Below are 20,294 nucleotides of genomic sequence, written 5' to 3'. Positions count from 1 at the left end.
AAATCCTGTTTTTGAGCTATATCCTTCATCGGGCTTCTAGATTATATTATTTCTTCTATATATTATACGTATGAGCTTTAGAACTGTCATAATCTCTGATTAACCTTTGCTTTATGGCGCGAGGTAAGGCTTAGGGTAATTAGGGTGTTACACGAAGCACTCAACCAAAGTGGGCCCAAAGTAGATTTTAGCACTCCTTAGCTTATCTATACCCTTGTACTTTTTAAATTTAAATTTACATCTTTTAGGGTTAGTATTTTCTATTTAAAGAGGAGATCACTTTGGATTAAGTAACAAATAACGAATTGACAGACAAATCTTCTCTATTTTTTCTGTAAATTATGAGCAACTAAACCTCCTAGGTTAAGGTTAGGAGCTTTGTTTATCTCTATGGATTGATATCATTACTATTCTATTTTAATATATGTTTGGTTCAGTTCTAAGGTTTGTTTTCGTTTTTCATCCGAATAAGATTGGGTATGTCCCTTTCTCTACATGGGTTCTTGTGATATTGGGAAAAGGTCACTTGAGCTATAGCTTGAAAACACTCCTCCTAAACCAACAAGTTATCTAGGCTAATTGGGATATGTGACATATAATCTCGTTAGTTATGGGTAATTGAGGTTTCTGTGGTGCTAAAGTTGTTTTCTGAACTTCACCCACTGATCCGGAAGATCCGACCTTATCTGTGGCGTTTTGAGTAGGATCAGAGGAGATTCATTCGCCAAGAGGACAGGATTTAATCACTTACAATTTGCTAGAGAATGAATCATTCATTGTTAAAATGGTTGGTAAGAAATGTTAATTCAGAAGGATAAATATCTCCGAGGCCTTAAATATTTTCTCATTACTGTTTCTACACCAATTCTTTATTGCTTTCTTTATTGTTTTGTTTTTATGCGCCTATAACAACAACAACTCATTTTCTATTTTGCCTAGGAAAACCATTACTTGCTCAATCCAACAATCCTCGTGGAATCGACCCTCACTCACCTAAAGTATTACTTAGACGACACGGTGCACTTGCCGGTGAAGTTGTGCGAGTTCAATTTCGCGCACCAAGTTTTTGGCACCGTTACCAGGGATTGTTCGAGATTGACAACTATCGGTTGTCTTGTTACTTAGATCAGGTACTTTTATCAGTTTTTGACCATTTATTTCCTTTTGATTTTCTAATTTTATGTTGTACCTAATTCTATACCTTTTCGAAAATTTTCCTCACTAATTTTCTCTTGTTTTCAAATTTTTAAATTTTGCAGTCTTTTTGGTATTTTTTTTCCTTCTTAAATTTTGGAAAATTTTTTAAAATTTTTCTCTTGAATTTTTGAAAATTCTTGCAATTTTTTCAAAATTTTTAAGTTTGGTGTTCTTTAAGTATTTTTCCTTTAAAATTTTAAAATTAATATTGTTTATCTTTCCCTTTTTAATTTTCGAATCTTGTTATCTTATTTTGATTTAATTTTAAATTTTAAGTTTAGTGTCTTTTAATATTTCCTTTTTTTCTTTTCTTTTCGAAAATTTCCAAATCCTTTCTTTTTCTTTTTAATTAATTTTCTTTTTAAATTTTCAAATCATATCTTGTTTATCTTTCTTGATTCTTGATCTTTATCTTATTTATTCACTATTATACTATTACCTTGTTTATATCACTTCTGTTTCTTATGCTATAAGATAGTAGCTTCGTTAGTACGTTTTGCGCTTTTGAAATCCTGTTTTTGAGCTATATCCTTCATCGGGCTTCTAGATTATATTATTTCTTCTATATATTATACGTATGAGCTTTAGAACTGTCATAATCTCTGATTAACCTTTGCTTTATGGCGCGAGGTAAGGCTTAGGGTAATTAGGGTGTTACACGAAGCACTCAACCAAAGTGGGCCCAAAGTAGATTTTAGCACTCCTTAGCTTATCTATACCCTTGTACTTTTTAAATTTAAATTTACATCTTTTAGGGTTAGTATTTTCTATTTAAAGAGGAGATCACTTTGGATTAAGTAACAAATAACGAATTGACAGACAAATCTTCTCTATTTTTTCTGTAAATTATGAGCAACTAAACCTCCTAGGTTAAGGTTAGGAGCTTTGTTTATCTCTATGGATTGATATCATTACTATTCTATTTTAATATATGTTTGGTTCAGTTCTAAGGTTTGTTTTCGTTTTTCATCCGAATAAGATTGGGTATGTCCCTTTCTCTACATGGGTTCTTGTGATATTGGGAAAAGGTCACTTGAGCTATAGCTTGAAAACACTCCTCCTAAACCAACAAGTTATCTAGGCTAATTGGGATATGTGACATATAATCTCGTTAGTTATGGGTAATTGAGGTTTCTGTGGTGCTAAAGTTGTTTTCTGAACTTCACCCACTGATCCGGAAGATCCGACCTTATCTGTGGCGTTTTGAGTAGGATCAGAGGAGATTCATTCGCCAAGAGGACAGGATTTAATCACTTACAATTTGCTAGAGAATGAATCATTCATTGTTAAAATGGTTGGTAAGAAATGTTAATTCAGAAGGATAAATATCTCCGAGGCCTTAAATATTTTCTCATTACTGTTTCTACACCAATTCTTTATTGCTTTCTTTATTGTTTTGTTTTTATGCGCCTATAACAACAACAACTCATTTTCTATTTTGCCTAGGAAAACCATTACTTGCTCAATCCAACAATCCTCGTGGAATCGACCCTCACTCACCTAAAGTATTACTTAGACGACACGGTGCACTTGCCGGTGAAGTTGTGCGAGTTCAATTTCGCGCACCAAGTTTTTGGCACCGTTACCAGGGATTGTTCGAGATTGACAACTATCGGTTGTCTTGTTACTTAGATCAGGTACTTTTATCAGTTTTTGACCATTTATTTCCTTTTGATTTTCTAATTTTATGTTGTACCTAATTCTATACCTTTTCGAAAATTTTCCTCACTAATTTTCTCTTGTTTTCAAATTTTTAAATTTTGCAGTCTTTTTGGTATTTTTTTTCCTTCTTAAATTTTGGAAAATTTTTTAAAATTTTTCTCTTGAATTTTTGAAAATTCTTGCAATTTTTTCAAAATTTTTAAGTTTGGTGTTCTTTAAGTATTTTTCCTTTAAAATTTTAAAATTAATATTGTTTATCTTTCCCTTTTTAATTTTCGAATCTTGTTATCTTATTTTGATTTAATTTTAAATTTTAAGTTTAGTGTCTTTTAATATTTCCTTTTTTTCTTTTCTTTTCGAAAATTTCCAAATCCTTTCTTTTTCTTTTTAATTAATTTTCTTTTTAAATTTTCAAATCATATCTTGTTTATCTTTCTTGATTCTTGATCTTTATCTTATTTATCTTTTCCTTGATTCTAGTTATTTAATTTTTTCATTTAAATTCAATTTTCAAAATTTAAAATTTAAGTACAGTATTTCTTTGGGTTATCTTTTTCTTTCTTTTTGAATTTTAAATTTTTTTAAGATCCCTTCCTTTGAATTTTCGAAAAATTCTTTATTTTTTTCTTATCTTGGTTTAAATTTTTAAGTTTGGTGTCCCATTAGTGATCTTTTTGTTTAAGTTAATCTTCTTTAATCTTATCTTGCTTATCTTTCTTGATCTTTTGATCTTTTTCTTTGATTTTGAAAACTTTGCTATCTTATCTTATCTTTACTTAAAATTCAAATTTTAAAGATTTAGTATTTTGGTAGTTTTTTTCTTTCAAATTTGAATTTTAAAATCTTTATTTGACTTTCTCTTTCCAATTTTCAAAAATCTCATCTTTAATTTCAAATCTTGTTAGTTAATTCATTGTCTTGTCTTGTTTTAATTTTAAGTTTGGTGTTTCTTTAACTTTTCTTTTTCTTTATTTTTTTTTATCCCAAATAGCCTACCCTTCCATTTACCTTTGTTAGCCACTTTGAGCCTTTTTAAATCCCCTTAGTTCTATATTTTACCACATTACTAGCTTTAAGCGAAAAAACAAGTAATACCCCAAATTGAATCTTTGGTTAGCTTAAGATAGAAATTGTGTGTCAATAAAGTGTGGGAAAATTGTGGGAACATGGGTTAATAAGGGAATGTGTCATGATAAAATATTGGGAATTTGGGTACCTACTCATGTGAAACTAGAAAAATAAAAAATTCATGTGCATTGGCAATGTTATGTTTATTTTTATGCTTAAAAAAAATCCAAAAATATTCAAGTAATTAAGTGATTAAATAAATAAATAATGGGACAAAATTACCCCAATGTTAAGTTTAATGAAAAATCAATGCATGTGTGATACAAAGTTAAGTGAAAAATTGATGCATGAATATGTAATACAAAAGTGGGAAAACTTTGGGTAGCTAGGCATGAATATAAAAATATAAGGAGTATATGTATAGGTAAGAGCTTAGGTTAATCAAGGATTCAATTTATAGCTCACTTAGCCATATATATACCCTCACCTTTACCTTGGCCCCATTACAACCTTGAAAAGACCTCATGATATTTGCATTGGTACATTAAATACTTGTTGATTGGTTAGGTGAAGAAAAAGGTTTAGAAAGAATGATTAGAGAAGAGTAGAGTGATTACCCTATCCACTAGAGTGACTAGAGTGCATATACACCATCAGTGAGTGTTCAATGCTTAATTCTATGTTCCCTGCTTTCATGAGCTGTCTTCTTACAAGTTTACTTGTTTTTACTGTATAAATTTTAATTAGTGATATTTGATTTATATATGTCTTGAAGAACTTATTTACTTTTAACTAAGTAGGAAAAAAAATCATTTTAGCATATAGTTGCATTCATATACATAGGTTGCATTGCATTGCATGAGTCTTACTTTTTCCTACTCATTTACTTTATCTCCTTAAGCTAAGCATGAGGACATGCTAATGTTTAAGTGTGGGGAGGTTGATAAACCACTATTTTATGGTTTATCTTGTGTTTAATTGAGTGTTTTTTATCAAGCCTTTACCCACTTATTCATATGATTTGCATGATTTTATAATCCCTTCCTAGTATTATTTTATGATTGAAAACTTGCTTCATAGAGATCTTTAATTAGTATATTTTAATTCTCCTTTATACCATTCGATGCCATGATCCGTGTGTTAAGTGTTTCAGGCTTTATAGGGCAGGAATGGCTTAGAAAATGGAGAGGAAGCTTGAAAAAATGGAAGGAACATAAGAAACTAAGGAGATGACCAGCGAGCACCGACGCGCGCGCATGGCTCACGCGAGCACGCGGAATAGAGGAAATTGCAGTGATGCGTGCGCGTGCCTGATGCGTACGCGTGGAATGGAGTTCTGCAAGATGACACACACGCATGAATGACACGTACGCGTGACCTGCGCGATCTGCAAAATTAACAGAAAACGCTGGGGGCAATTTTGGGCCGCGTTTTGACCCAGTTTTTGGCCCAGAAACACAGAATAAAGCCAGGAAACATGCAGAGACTAGACACACAGAGATATACATTCACTCATTAGGATAGTTTTTAGGTTTTTAGATCTGAATCTAGAGAGAAATTACTCTTCCTCTAGGTTCTCTTTACATTCCTACTTTATTGCTTTTGGATACTGAAGAGTCATTACCTCCGTTGAAGATACTATTCTAGTTTGTTTCCTTACTTACTCTTTTATTTATTCCATATTCTTAATTCTTGTTTAGAGTGGTAATTGGATTATTTTCATGGATTGTTAATGCAAATGACTACTTTCACTTTTAATTAATTTTGAATCTATATTTTATTTAAATTATCATGTCTTCTTTTTATATTTCTACAAGCGTTATATTTATGTCAATGGAGTAGATTCCCTACTTGACATGGGGGTTGATTAAAAGGAGACACTTGAGTTGGAAGGCTTAAGTGATGGTTAAATTGGAAGTTGTTGGCTAGTTCTTTATTTACTAACGCTAGACCTTCCCAAGGGAGAGGACTAGGATTTGTGAATAAGAGTTAGCTCAATCACTTGACTTTCTTTATTTAGTAAGGGATAACTAAGTGAAAACAACAACCTTTTTGATACTACACTTAAGAGATCCCAACAAGGATAGAACTTCCGATTAATCATTCCCCCAGTCAAGGCTTTTTATTTTGAATATTATAAATCTCTTTTAATTTTCATTGCACTAAATTACAATTGTTTATTTTCTGTTATTCAACTCTCAAAATTCTCGGAAAACCCCTGATTAATAACTTAGCACCCTTTCTAGCAACTCGTTGGGAGACGACCTGGGACTCATACTCCTAGTATTTTTATTCTAAACCTTTTTTTGTGACAACCTTTCTAAATTGATGAGGCAGATTTTTGCTAGTTAAGAGCTATACTCGCAACGCTATTCTATTATAATCTCTTAATTGGTCTAACTTCTGCCACTCGTCAGGCACCCCCAGGAAGACCCTACCAAATTCATCTCTAACTTCTTGTAAATCTGTGACACTATAAGGACCAATGGAGTAGATCCTGACATCTATAGGCTGCTGCTCTTCCCGTTTCCTGTGCGAGATGAGGCCAAGGACTAGTTGGATGATCAACCTAAGGAGAGCCTGAATACCTGGAGTAAGGTAGCCAACAAATTCATGAACAGATATTTCCCCCCAATAAAGTTAACTAAACAACAGAAGGATATTTAAGCCTTTAAGCAAGAGGAGGGTGAGTCTTTCTACGATGCTTGGGGAAGATACCAGGCAATGCTCAGGAAATGTCCCGTTGAGATGTTCACTCACTGGGTCAAGCTGGATATCTTTTATGATGGACTACTTGATATAGCCCAAATGTCCCTGGATCATTCTATAGGCGGCTTGATAAACCCATATTTTATGATTCATTTTGTGCTCAATTAAGTGTTTTTATCAATTCTTCACCCACTTATTCATATGAATTGCATGGTTTTACTTTTTCTTCTTTATTTTATGATATATATGAAAACCTGTTTCCTATGCTTTAAAAATATTAAATTTAATTATCCTTCATTACCATTCGATGCCGTGATTTGTGTGTTAAGTATTTTCAGGTCTCATGGGGAAGGAATGACTTAAAGGACAGAAAGGAAACATACAAAAATGGAAGGAAAGCAAAAAAATGGAGTTTTGAAGAAAAGGCAGCGACACAAACGCATGGATGATGCAGACGCATGCCTCGCGCGAAATGGCGCTGAAGCGAACGCATGAACGACGCGGACGCGTGGCTTGAGCAGAACACAAATGACACGTACGCGTGACTGACGCGTACGCGTGGTCAGGGAAAACTCCAAACCATGCGAACGCGTGACCCACGCGCATGCATGACGGATGCCACGTACAGGAATCTACAGAAAATGCCCCCAGCGATTTCTGGACCCTTTTTTGGCCCAATACCAAATCCAGAAACAAAGAATATAAGCCAGAGAATGGGAGAATCAAACAACAACACATAGAGACGTAATGACAACATTCAGAATACACAATTTTAGGATCTAGATGTAGTTTTTAGAGAGAGAGGCTCTCTCCTCTCTCTCAAGTTTTAGGATTAGGATTCCTTTTATTTTATTTCATGATTACTACTTCGATGACAGGTTCAATGTTCCTTTAAATTAATGTTTCTCTTCTACTTTCATTTATTCCAATGCTTTTACTTGTTAATGTTCCAATTTAGCTTATGAATCTTTCCATGTTAGATTTAAATATTTTTGTTAATATAATTCTATTTATAATTCTCTTAGGTTAAGGTTAGGAGCTCTGTTTATCTCTATGGATTGATATCATTACTATTCTATTTTAATATATGTTTAGTTCAATTCTAAAGTTTGTTTTTGTTCTTCATCTGGATGAAACTGGGTATGTCCCTTTCTCCACATGAGTTCTTATGATACTGGAAAAAGCTCACTTGAGCTACAGCTTGGAAACACTCCTCCTAAACCAACAAGTTATCTAGGATAATTGGGATATATGACATATAATCTCGTTAGTTATGGGTACTTGAGGTTTCTGTGGTGCTAAAATAGTTTTTTGAACTTCACCCTTTGATCCGGAGGATCCGACCTTGTCTGTGGTATTTTGAGTAGCATCGGAGGAGATTAATTCGCTGAGAGGATAGGATTTAATCACTTATAGTTTGCCATAGAATGAATCATTCATTGTTAAAATGGTTGGTAAGAAATATTAATTTAGAAGGATAAATATCTCTGAAGCCTTCACTATTTTCTCATTACTGTTTCTACACCAATTCTTTATTGCTTTCTTTATTGTTTTGTTTTATGCGACTACAACAATAAGAACTCCTTTTCTATTTCACCTGACTAAGAAGTGCAGGATAACTATTGCTTGCTCAATCTAACAATCCTCGTGGGATCGACCCTCACTCACCTGAGGTATTACTTGGACGATCCGGTGCACTTACCGGTGAAGTGGTGCGAGTTCGATTTCGCACACCAGCTGCCTTGGCCGGAGAGAAGGCCAAGAAATATCAAGAAACCTATACTCGGGTTTTTGGAGAGAGGTTAGCCTGGGAAGAAGTGCTGGAAAGGTTGAATGAGGAGTTGGCGAGTTTCCAGGAGACAACAGCCTTTGGTATGGACGAAATGTTCGAGAACCTTGAAGTCCAAGTTAAGGTCTTGGCTCCTGACCTTGATCTGTCCCTCTTCAGTACGAATAATATAATGGTGGACGGGAAGATTGTTCATGCAGTCGATTTGGAGGATGAGGGGGAGCCTCTTCAGGATTTAAAATCCGCGGGACTTCAGGTCGGTCAGTCTTCTACATCGGGACCTCAAGCAGTTCCGACCTCATCTTCGAGAGCTCCTAATGAAGGCACAGCTGTTGAGGCCTCCTCGGTCGCTGTCTCTGCTGTCCCGGTCTCCGTGCTCCCCCCTTCCCCCAAGAGAGACGAAACCACGGGGGAGAAGCTTGATCCTCTCTTTGATATGGAATCTTAATCTTTTTTGGAATTTTCTTTCGTAGTATCGTGCTTGTAATAGTTGGTAGTGAACATTTTACTTCTGTCGCACAACTGCTTATCTACGACTTATAGTAGTGTTCAGAACTCTTTCCATAGTTTAAGCGCTTCCTCCGTAGTAAGGTATATTGCGTTTTGATTTTTGCATTTCTTCTTGTTAATTTCCCTTAATAGGCCTGACTTCGAGTAGTCGGTCTTTACTAAGTTACTTTTGCAACTTTTTTTTGTTCCAACCTGTTTTGAGGTCGCTTCATACAAGTTGCTTATATAACTTCTTACATTAACTTGTACCTCGTCGCTTTATCTTACCGACCACTTTTTAGGCCGGGCAATGATTTTTGCATTTTTGTCAAGCTTAAGTTAATGTGTTTGAAATAGGAAACTTAAGAAAAATAAAACAGGAATCTTTTATTAGTGGTTAATAAATTCCTTTACAAGGCTTTTTGCTAAAGGCTTGGGTGTCCCTTAGCTCTTGTATTGGTGCCTCATTAAAAATCTCTTTCTTTCTTGGGAAAAAGAGTGCACCTAGGTACAAGACTCTTAGCTATAGTACCTTTCTAGGTTAAAAGTGTGCCAAGACCTCGGGAGCTCCTGCCCTTGGAGGTTGGACACCTTATAGGAACCTTTACCTAGGACCTCTATTATCTTGTAAGGTCCTTTCCAGTTTGTAGCTAGCTTTCCTTTGCCCAATTTCAGTGTTCCGATGTCGTTACGAATAAGGACGAGGTCGTTGGTGGTGAAGTTTCTTTTGATCACCTTTTTGTTGTATCTTAGAGCCATCCTTTGCTTCAGTGCTTCCTCTTTTATCTGAGCTCTTTCCCGGACTTCCTATAGGAGGTTGAGCTCTTCTCTCTGAGCTTAGGTATTGGCTCTTTCGTTGTAAAATAGAACTCCAGGTGATTTTTCAGCTATTTCTATGGGGATTACTGCTTCCATTCTGTATGTAAGTCAGAAGGGTGTTTCTCCCATTGTGGAATGTGGAGTGGTCTGATAAGCCTACAAGATTTAAGAAAGCTCGTCAGCCCAAGCTCCTTTCGCGTCTTGCAATCGACGCTTTAATCCGGCCAATATGACTTTGTTGGTAGCTTCTTCTTGTCCATTAGCTTGGGGTGCTCTATGGATGTGAACTGGTGCTTAATTTTCAAGTCGGACACTAGATTTCTGAAGGTCGAGTCGGTAAATTTGAGTTCCATTATCAGTGGTGATGGAGTGGGGAACGCCAAACCTAGTGACTATATTTTTATACAAGAATTTCTGACTTCTTTGAGCAGTGATGGTTGTCAAAGGTTCTGCCTCAATCCCCTTAGTAAAATAGTCAACCCTACTATGAGGTACTTGACTTGGCCTGGGGCTTGGGAGAATGGTCCAAGTAGACCCCATTTAGCAAATGACCATGGTGAGGTGACACTGATGAGCTCCTCAGGAGGTGCTACATGGAAATTGACATGTTTTTGGCAAGGCGGGCACATTTTGATGAACTCGGCTGCCTCCTTCTATAAGGTCTGCCAGAAAAAGCCAGCTCGGATCACTTTTTTAGCTAGTGACCGAGCTCCTAGGTGATTTTCACATATACCACTATGTGCGTCCTCTAAGACTTCCTTTGTGCTGGAGGTCGGGATGCATTTTAAAAGGGGTGTTGAGATCCCTCTTTTGTATAGGATATTGTGGACTAGGGTATAGTTTTGTTTCTCCTTTAAAAGCCTTTTAGCCTCCTTTTCATTGTTGGGGAGCAAGTCGAATTTGAGGTAGCTGACTATGGGAGTCATCCACCCTACATGTTGATTGTGTATGGTCAACACTTCTTCTTCCTTTGATATGTATGGCTTGGTGCTGGCTAACTTTGATAGAGCATCAGCTCAGGTATTAGATTCCCGAGTTATATGTCGGACCTCACTTTCTGAAAAGTGTGTTAATTGTTCTCGTTTCTTATCCAAGTATTTCTTCATAGTGGAATCCTTAGCTTGGTAGGTTGATGCACTACTATTTCGTGGTACATCTTGTGCTTAATTGAGTGGATTTTATCCACTATTCTCACACTTATTCATATAAATTGCATGTTTTACATTTTCCATCCTGATTTTGTGCTATGATTGAAAACATGTTTCTTTGGTCTTAATTTAGCTAATTTTAATCCTCTCTTATTACCATTTGATGAGCGGATAATTTATACCCTTTTGGCATTGTTTTTATATAGTTTTTAGTATGTTTTAGTTACTTTTTATTATATTTTTATTCAAAAATCACATTTCTGGACTTTAATATAAGTTTGTGTATTTTTCTATAATTTCAGGTATTTTCTGGCTGAAATTGAAGGATCTGAGCAAAAATCTGATTCAGAGGCTGAAAAAGGACGGCAGATGCTATTGGATTCTGACCCTCCTGCACTCAAAATGGATTATCTCGAGCTAGAGAAGTCCAATTGGAGAGCTCTTAATTGCGTTGGAAAGTAGACATCCTGGGCTTTCCAGCAATATATAATAGTCCATACTTTTCTCGATATTTTGATGGCCCAAACTGGCATCCAAAGTCAGCCTAAAACTTTCTGGCATAAACTGGCACCTTTTTCAGCGTTAAACGCCCATTCTGGCACTCAGGGTGGTGTTTAACGCCAAATTTGGGCATATGAACATGAAAGCATGAAAGCTCAGCCCAGGCACATACCAAGTGGGTCTCGGAAGTGGATTTCTGCACTATCTGTACCTAGTTACTCATTTTCTGTAAACCTAAGTTACTAGTCTAGTATAAAAAACTACTTTTAGAGATTCATTTTGTACCTCATGACATTTTTTACACTTCATATTGTATCTTCTACAGCATGAGCCTCTAAACCCCATAGGTGGGGGTGAGGAGCTCTGCTGTGTTTCAATGGATTAATGCAATTGCTACTGTTTTCTATTCAATCACGCTTGATTCTATTCTAAGATACTCATTCGTACTTGAATATAGAGAATATGATGATCCGTGACACTCATCATTATCCTCAACCTATGAACGCGTGCCTAACAACCACTCCCGTTCTATCTTAGCTCAACGTAGTCATTGGGCGATAGCTTGAGTGCGTATCTCTTGGTTTTCTAATCCATGGACCGAGTCCGGAGGTTAGAACCTTCGTGGTATAGGCTAGAATCAATTGGCAGCATTCTTGGGATCCGGAAAGTCTAAACCTTGTCTGTGGTATTCTGAGTAGGATCTGGAAAGGGATGACTATGACGAGCTTCAAACCTGCGAATGTTGGGCACAGTGACAGTGTGCAAAAGGACAAGGGTCTTATTCCGACGCTAGTGGGAACCGACAGATGATTAGCCGTGCGGTAGCTGTACATGGTATTTTTCATCCGAGACGAGAAATCCGACAGTTGATTAGCCGTGCAGAGATCGTACCTGGTATTTTTCAACCGAGAGGATCATGAAGCTTGCCATTGAAGGAAGCCATTTGTGTTTGGAGAAGAAGGCAGAAGGAAACAGAGATTTAGAAGACAGAGCATCTCCAGAACCTCAGCCTGTTTCTCATTACTGAATGACAAGTACTATTTATTTCATGTTATTTATTTTTCATAAATACAATCACTCTTATCATTAATCTCCTGGCTAAGATTTACAAAATAACCATAGCTTGCTTCAAACCGACAATCTCCATGGGATCGACCCTTACTCACGTAAGGTATTACTTGGACAACTTAGTGCACTTGCTGGTTAGTTGTGCGGAGTTGTGAAAAGTGTAATCACAATTTCGTGCACCACCATTCGATGCCATGATATGTATGATAAGTGTTTTCAAGGTTTATAGGGTAGGAATGACTTAGAGGATGGAAAGGAAGCATGAAAAAGTGGAAGGAATACAAGAAATTGAACGAATTGCTAAAGCTGTCCAGCCTGACCTCTTCGTACTTAACTGACCATAACTTGAGCTACAGAGGTCCAAATGAGGCACTTCTAGTTGTGTTGGAAAGCTAACATCTGGGGCTTCACAACAATATATAATTTGTCATAGTTTCCGGGCTGTAGGGCGACACGCACGCGTGGATCACGCGTACGCGTGACCTGGCAAAAATTCAATCCATCCGTACGCGTGGACGACGCGTATGCGTAATAGTGCCGCATGCTGGACGTATTAGAAATTGCTAGGGGTGATTTTTGGGCTGTTTTTGACCCAGTTTTCGGCCCAGAAAACACAGATTAGAGGCTACAAAGTGGGGGAGTCCATTCATTCATTATTCACAATTTAGGTTTTAGATGTAGTTTCTAGAGAGGGAGGCTCTCTCTTCTCTCTAAGTTTTAGGATTTAGGATTTCTCTTAGATTAGGTTTACTTCTTCTCCGTTCCAGGTTCAATGTTCTTTTAATTTAGTTTCTCTTATATTTTTATTTATTCTGCTCCTTTAGTTTGTTTATTTTCCCAATTCGGTTTATGAACTCCATGTTAGATTTGATTTCTTTATTTAATGCAATTTGAGGTATTTCAGATTTATGGTTGCTTTCTTCAATTTATGTGATTGATGCTTTTAATATTTAGATTTCTCTCCTTTTGGTTTTGGTTGAGTAATTGGTGACACTTGAGTTATCAAACTCCTTTGTTGATTGATAATTGGAATTTGCTGGTTGATTTGGATCCCTCTAAAGTTAGTCTTTCCTTAGGAGTTGTCTAAGATTTGAGGAATCAAATTGATTAGTCTGCTTGACTTTTCTTTATTTAGTAAAGGTTAAATAAGTGGGAGTAATGAACAATTCTCATCACAATTGATAAGGATAACTAGGATAGGATTTCCAGTTCTCATACCTTGCTAAGAGCTTTATTAGTTATTACTTTAATTATTGCAATTTACTTTTCTTGTTCGTTATTCAAAAACCCCAAAAAGATAATCTTCCATAACTAATGATAAATACACCTCCCTGTAATTCCCTGTAATTCTTGTTCTATAACCATATTACTAGCCTTAAGCAGAAAAATAATTTAAAAATCTCAAGTTGAATCCTTGGTTAGCTTAAGATAGAAATTGTGATGCACACTAAGTGTGGGAAAACGTGGAAACATGGGTTGATAGGAAAGGATTAAATTAATAAAATAATCAAGATTTTGGGAGCATACTCATATGAAACCAAAATAAATGAAGATATCTTGTGCATTGAAAATGTTATGTTTATGTTTCAAAAAAATTTTTTTTTTAAGTAACTAAATAAAGGGATAAAATTTCTCCAAGAATAAGTTTAGTGAAAAATCAATGCACATAGGACAACATTAAAAATAAATTGGTACATGAGTATGTAATACAAAAGTGGAAAAATTATGGGTAGCTAGGCAAATTTTCAAACTTATGAAAGAGTATGTATATGTTAGGTGAGATCTTAGGTTAATTAAGGATTCAACTTATAGCTCACTTAGCCTTATATATACCCTTACCTTTACCTTGGCCCCATTACAACCTTGAAAAAGACCTCATGATGTTTGTATGTATACATTATATATTTGTTGATTGGTTAGATGAAGAACAAAGTTTTAGAAAGCAGGAATAGAAAAGAATAGAGTGATTAACCCCAAACACTGAGTTACTAGAGAGTAAACACAAAATCCAGTGAGGGTTCAATAGCTCATCTCCATATATCCAAATTTAATTATTTAATTGTCTTGCAAGTTTGTGAAATATTTTAACCCAACTCAATTGTGAATGTATTTTAATATGGCTTGGTCTTAATTGTACATATATGATTCCTTGAAGAATATGAATCAAATTAACCACATGTAAGCTCTCTATATATAGGTGGATAGTAATTAGAATTTCAAGATTCATTTAGGTAGCTTGCATTTAGAATAGATTACATTGCATAAGATTCCACCATTCTACCCTTACTCTTTCTCTTGGATTTAGCATGAGGACATGCTATTGTTTAAGTGTGGGGAGGTTGATAAACCCATATTTTATGATTCATTTTGTGCTCAATTAAGTGTTTTTATCAATTCTTCACCCACTTATTTAAATGAATTGCATGGTTTTACTTTTCCTCCTTATTTTATGATATATGTGAAAACATATTTCCTATGCTTTAAAAATATTAAATTTAATTATCCTTCATTACCATTCGATGCCGTGATTTGTGTATTAAGTATTTTCAGGTCTCATGGGGGAAGGAATGGCTTAAAGGACAGAAAGGAAACATACAAAAATGGAAGAAAAGCAAAAAATGGAGTTTTAAAGAAAAGGCAGCGACGCGAACGCATGGATGACGCGGACGCGTGCCTAGCGCGAAATGGCACTGACGCGAACGCATGAACGACGTGGACGCGTGCCTTGAGCAGAACGCAAATGACGCGTACGCGTGACCGACGCGTACGCGTGATCAGGGAAAACTCCAAACCACGCGAACGCGTGACCCACGCGCACGCGTGACGGACGCCACGTACAGGAATCTGTAGAAAACGCCCCCAGCAATTTTTGGACCTTTTTTTGGCCCAATTCCAAATCCAGAAACATAGAATATAAGCCAGAGAATGGGGGAATTAAACAACAACACGTAGAGACGTAATGACAACATTCAGAATATACAATTTTAGGATCTAGATGTAGTTTTTAGAGAGAGGCTCTCTCCTCTCTCTCAAGTTTTAGGATTAGGATTCCTTTTATTTTATTTCATGATTACTACTTCGATGACAGGTTCAATGTTTCTTTAAATTAATGTTTCTCTTCTACTTTCATTTATTCTAATGCTTTTACTTGTTAATGTTCCAATTTAGCTTATGAATCTTTCCATGTTAGATTTAAATATTTTTGTTAATATAATTCGAGGTATTTTAGACTTATGATTGCTTTATTCTATTTATGATGATTTCAATTTAATTTAGATTTATTTTCTACTTTTGGCTTTGGTTAAGTAATTGGTAACACTTGAATTATCAAACTCAGCGGTTGATTGAGATTTGTGAATTGCTGATTAATTTGGATCACTCTAAAGCTAGTCTTTCCACGGGAGTTGACTAGGACTTGAGGATCAAATTAATTAGTCCACTTGACTTTCCTTTATTTAGTAAGGGTTGACTAAGTGGGAGCGATAAACAATTCTCATCACAGCTGATAAGGATAACTAGGATAGGATTTTCAGTTCTCATACCTTGCCAAGAGATTCTTTATAATTATTAATTTAATTTTCTTGCCATTTAAATTACTTGTCCTTTATTTCAAAAACTCAAAAACATACCTTTTTCTATATCCAATAATAAATCACACCTCCCTACAATTCCTTGAGAAGACGACCCGAGGTTTAAATACTTCGGTTATAAATTTTATTGGGTTTTGTTACTTATGACAACCAAACTTTTGTGCGAAAGGAATTCTTGTCGGTCTAGAAGCTATACTTACAACGGGAATTTACTTGTGAAAATTCTAGATCACGTGAGAATCTCGTTCGCCACGGCTCCTTACACATGATGAAAACACCTGAAGAAGTTCAGGAGCTCATTGAAACAGTGGCTAACAATCAACACTTATACACAGTAATGGCTGAGCGGATGGATCTTCTGACAAGACAATTAGAGAGCATGTAGGAATTCACAAGGAGCCAGCACAATATAGTTCAAGAGACCCAAGCTTCCCTCAAGAGTTTGAGAATAGAAATGAGCTAGACAAATCAGAGAATATCCAAGTAGATAACTGAGAAATGCCATGCAATTAAATTGAGGAGTGGCAAGATTTTGGATACTCAACCTCAGAGCAATGAAGCACAAGATGAAAAAGGGACACCAGAGAGTGAAATTACAGTAACCTAGGACACCACCATTGAAGTAGAACACCCAGAAGAGGGCAGAGCTGAAGTTGAACACCCAGGAGAGGGCAGAGCTGAAGTTGAACGCCCAGTAGGGGGCATAGCTGAAGTTGAACACCCAAGAGGGAGTAGGGTGGACATTGAACGCCCAGAGAAGGGGGCAATAGACATTAATTCAAAAGATGTTCCCCCCAGGTGTAATGACCCAACTTCTAGCATGTCTAGATCATACTAGAAATCGAATTGCTACCAACTTGTTTTACCTTTTTGTATTATTTATTAATAAATATAAGCCTGTATGTTGTTAAAACCCCGCGAATTTTACAAGTAAATTTTTTTTTAAAACAAGAATAATTTAAAGTCGCATACCTTCCATATATCAAGGGATAATTAAACATTCACATACATAAGACAAAAGATAACAGAATATGGAACAACACACTATAACATACATCATGTTACAGAAGTGGCTCAGTTATATAAGCATAGAGCTATAGTACAGCACCCCTAAGTCAGTGACTCATATAGTATATACATATATGTACATAAGACGCCCCAGGGCTTGGCCTGACCAAAAGCCCCTAAGCTGGCACCCAGGCTAGCCTAACTCTATGATATGCCTATTCCCTCTAACCATGCTAACAAAAGTGAGGGAGACACTCTAATGTACTGAAGTTAGACTAGGCGTCTCAAAAAGTCTCCTCAATCCTGGTCCAGAGTACCTCACGGAAAATCACCGGGCGAATGGTGATGCTCGCCTGCTGGCGCCTCGCCTGGCTCATCGTCATCGCTGTCAGAGGAGATAACTATGAAGTTAGGATCTTCCTCTGGATCTTCTTCTTCCTCGTCCTCTTCTTCTGCTGGAGTGATAGCAGAGGAACCACTGCTGGCCATAGGAACCATAAAAGGATAGCTACCAAACAAAATACAGTCTGGAGAAGGAGGTGGCGCCTCCATGATATGATCATACTCATGTCCCTGCTGCTCATCAAAGACAGGAGGCTCGATCGGCTCAGGTAAAGGATCAAGCTCGGGTGGTAACACAGGAACACCCCACTCATCAAGGACAAAAGGTGCAGGAGGTGCCTCATGGATATGCTGGGCAGGTATAGGCTCATCAGGTAGAGGAGGTTCAGATGGAGGAGGATAGTCAGGTGGCGGTGGCATCTGCTCCTCAGGATGAGGTATCCCAAGTCCGCCGGGGTGTAACCAAGATAAAGGAAAGTCATAGGGTGCATCAAGATTAAAGTATGCTGTCCTAATAGGGTACTGGAAAGGTCTACCACGAACTACATAATTACGGATACGAGGTACCGCACAGTAAATGTAATACTCGCCACGCACCGGGTCCTCGTGGATGTACGGTGGATCAATCTCGTAGAATAGGACTCCCGTGTCCATCTGTAGAGGTGTAAGGGGTAAGAACTGGGGAGTTCTTAGTAAAGTCGGGGTTTATAGTTAAGTTCATTTATAATGTCCGTGGTCATAGAAGTATAAATAAATGTAGAGTAATATGTACATAACAGTAACATAAACTAACACATGAACAAGAGAGAAAATAGGAAATAAATGCACATTCACACATTAATATGCAATCACACAGTTATGCTCAAACAAACAAGGAATAGAACAAGAACACAAGAAGATTAGCAATAAATAATGCACAAACAAGTATGATGCATGTCTGTCCCTACTACAGGTAATGAGCTCATTTGTCGGTTTCGACCGGCACCCGACGCAATCCTCTATGTTTTGTTCAGAGATTTTCAACAAATTTATGATCTGATCATTTGATCCAAATGTCTTTTACTCATTTGATTCTACCTATCACGTCTTTAGGTGAAGACCCCGGGTGAATCACACACGACCCCGACTCTGAATTCGATTAGTGCACGTATCCCGACAAAACCCGCAAGTTGTGGTCGAAACTTAGGAAAAGACCGCAACTTGAGGTTGAACATTGAACAAAGACCGCGACCTGCGATCTGTCGTTGTACCTTGACCGCAACTTGCGGTTAAATGCAGCAGATAGGAACTAGTTTCATACCTGATAATATATAAAGACCTTTCGGGACCTACAGATGAAAGGTTGCGTTAACTTTCGCGCGGTAAACCTGAGGACATCGAGGTCTTTAATATAAGGCTCACGTCTCTCCAGTCTTAGGTTGTCGTAGTCGTCAGGAAAAGGTCGGACTTAGTCTAAAAACGAGTCGAGGGAGTTAAAGTCGGTCTTTTATGGACTTTAATGTCTTTTTATGTGTTTGAGTATCATTTCAGGTCTTTATACTTAAAACGGATCTTTGATTACTTTTATTTGTTTTTTGATTGATTTTGTATGATTTTTGATATACTTTAATTGGGGTTTTTCGCATATTTTATAGGCGAGTAGTCACCTGTTAAGTACTCTGTAGAAAATTGGTATTTTTAAAGCTTTTATCTGCTGATTTCGTTTTAGGATTCTCACTAGTACGTTCGGATCTCTCCTTTTGTTCTTTATCTTACTTTATGACTCTTTGTCTTTCTTTCCCTCCCAATTTGAATTGGTGGAGTCACGACCACCAACGAGTCCGACACGAGAAGACACTTCTACTAAGTGGAGGAAAACCACAGTAACTACTATTATATGTGGATCTCGAGTGAAACGTTGTGATTTAAATTTTTCAAAAGAACAGGGGTTCGTTTCTTTTGAACCAGGAAAGACAAGGGAATACCCGCAACTTACGGTTTCGAGAGAAGGGGGAAAACCGTAACTTGCGGTCATTCCCCGTGGGAGGTCCCACAAGACAAAGAGAGGATACGTAAGGATAAAGACAAGATTCACGATGTGCACTAGTGTTCGCAATTTTTTTGATTCTTTTGATACTTTTTATTATCTTTTATTTTATTATACTTTGGTTTGATTTTATTATCTTTCTTTTATCTTTTTTTCTTTAATGATTTCCTATGAATACCAACCCAACGTAGGGTTGTTCACGAAGAAATGACTGTGATCGAACTGCAAGTCGAGGAAGTTCCTCTTTTTATCAGTATCTCCACATTTAGAAGTGGGGAATGCCCCACGAAGCGAGAACACGAGAGTACCTAGTTGAGTTATACGTATCCTCTGTCCTAAAGCAAGTGTCATACTCTGTCCCAACCCGAACGTCACTTATGGTGGGAGTAGGAACTACTCTTCGGAAGTCATCCCTAGAAAAATAAAGAGGTCAGGGATACGTAGAAGGAGAACCCTGGAAGGAGGAAACACCTATCACGTGTGGATTGTGGTTTGAATGCAAACCACAACCCCCCTAACTTAACCAAAGTTAGTTCCCTCCTCTGAATCTATGACTTAAGACATACATTCATGGAGGAAACAGTCCCTCATCACTTCCAAATTTCTGGAACTTTTGGTACATTAGGTATACTTTGTAGTGGTTAAGCGAAGGGAGTCGTAGTTACTCCAAAAAAGGTCATCTCTCTCTGGGCACGAGGTTTTGGAGTCGTTTTCCTTATAACTAAACGTCGAAGAATATAAAAAGGTTCTTGACACTCATCACAAACAGGAATCAGAGAAAAACCCGAAGACTCCCACACCACGAAGTTCGAGAACTTATTCACAGTATCTCCCCCGTACACTGTTACATTGGAATCGGAAAAGACCCCGAAGAAAGA

The sequence above is a fragment of the Arachis ipaensis genome, chromosome B10 (assembly GCF_000816755.2).
Source record: "Arachis ipaensis cultivar K30076 chromosome B10, Araip1.1, whole genome shotgun sequence".
Classification (NCBI taxonomy): Eukaryota; Viridiplantae; Streptophyta; class Magnoliopsida; order Fabales; family Fabaceae; genus Arachis; species Arachis ipaensis.
The sequence above is the reverse complement of the archived record's forward strand: the minus strand, read 5'-3'. Positions refer to the sequence as shown.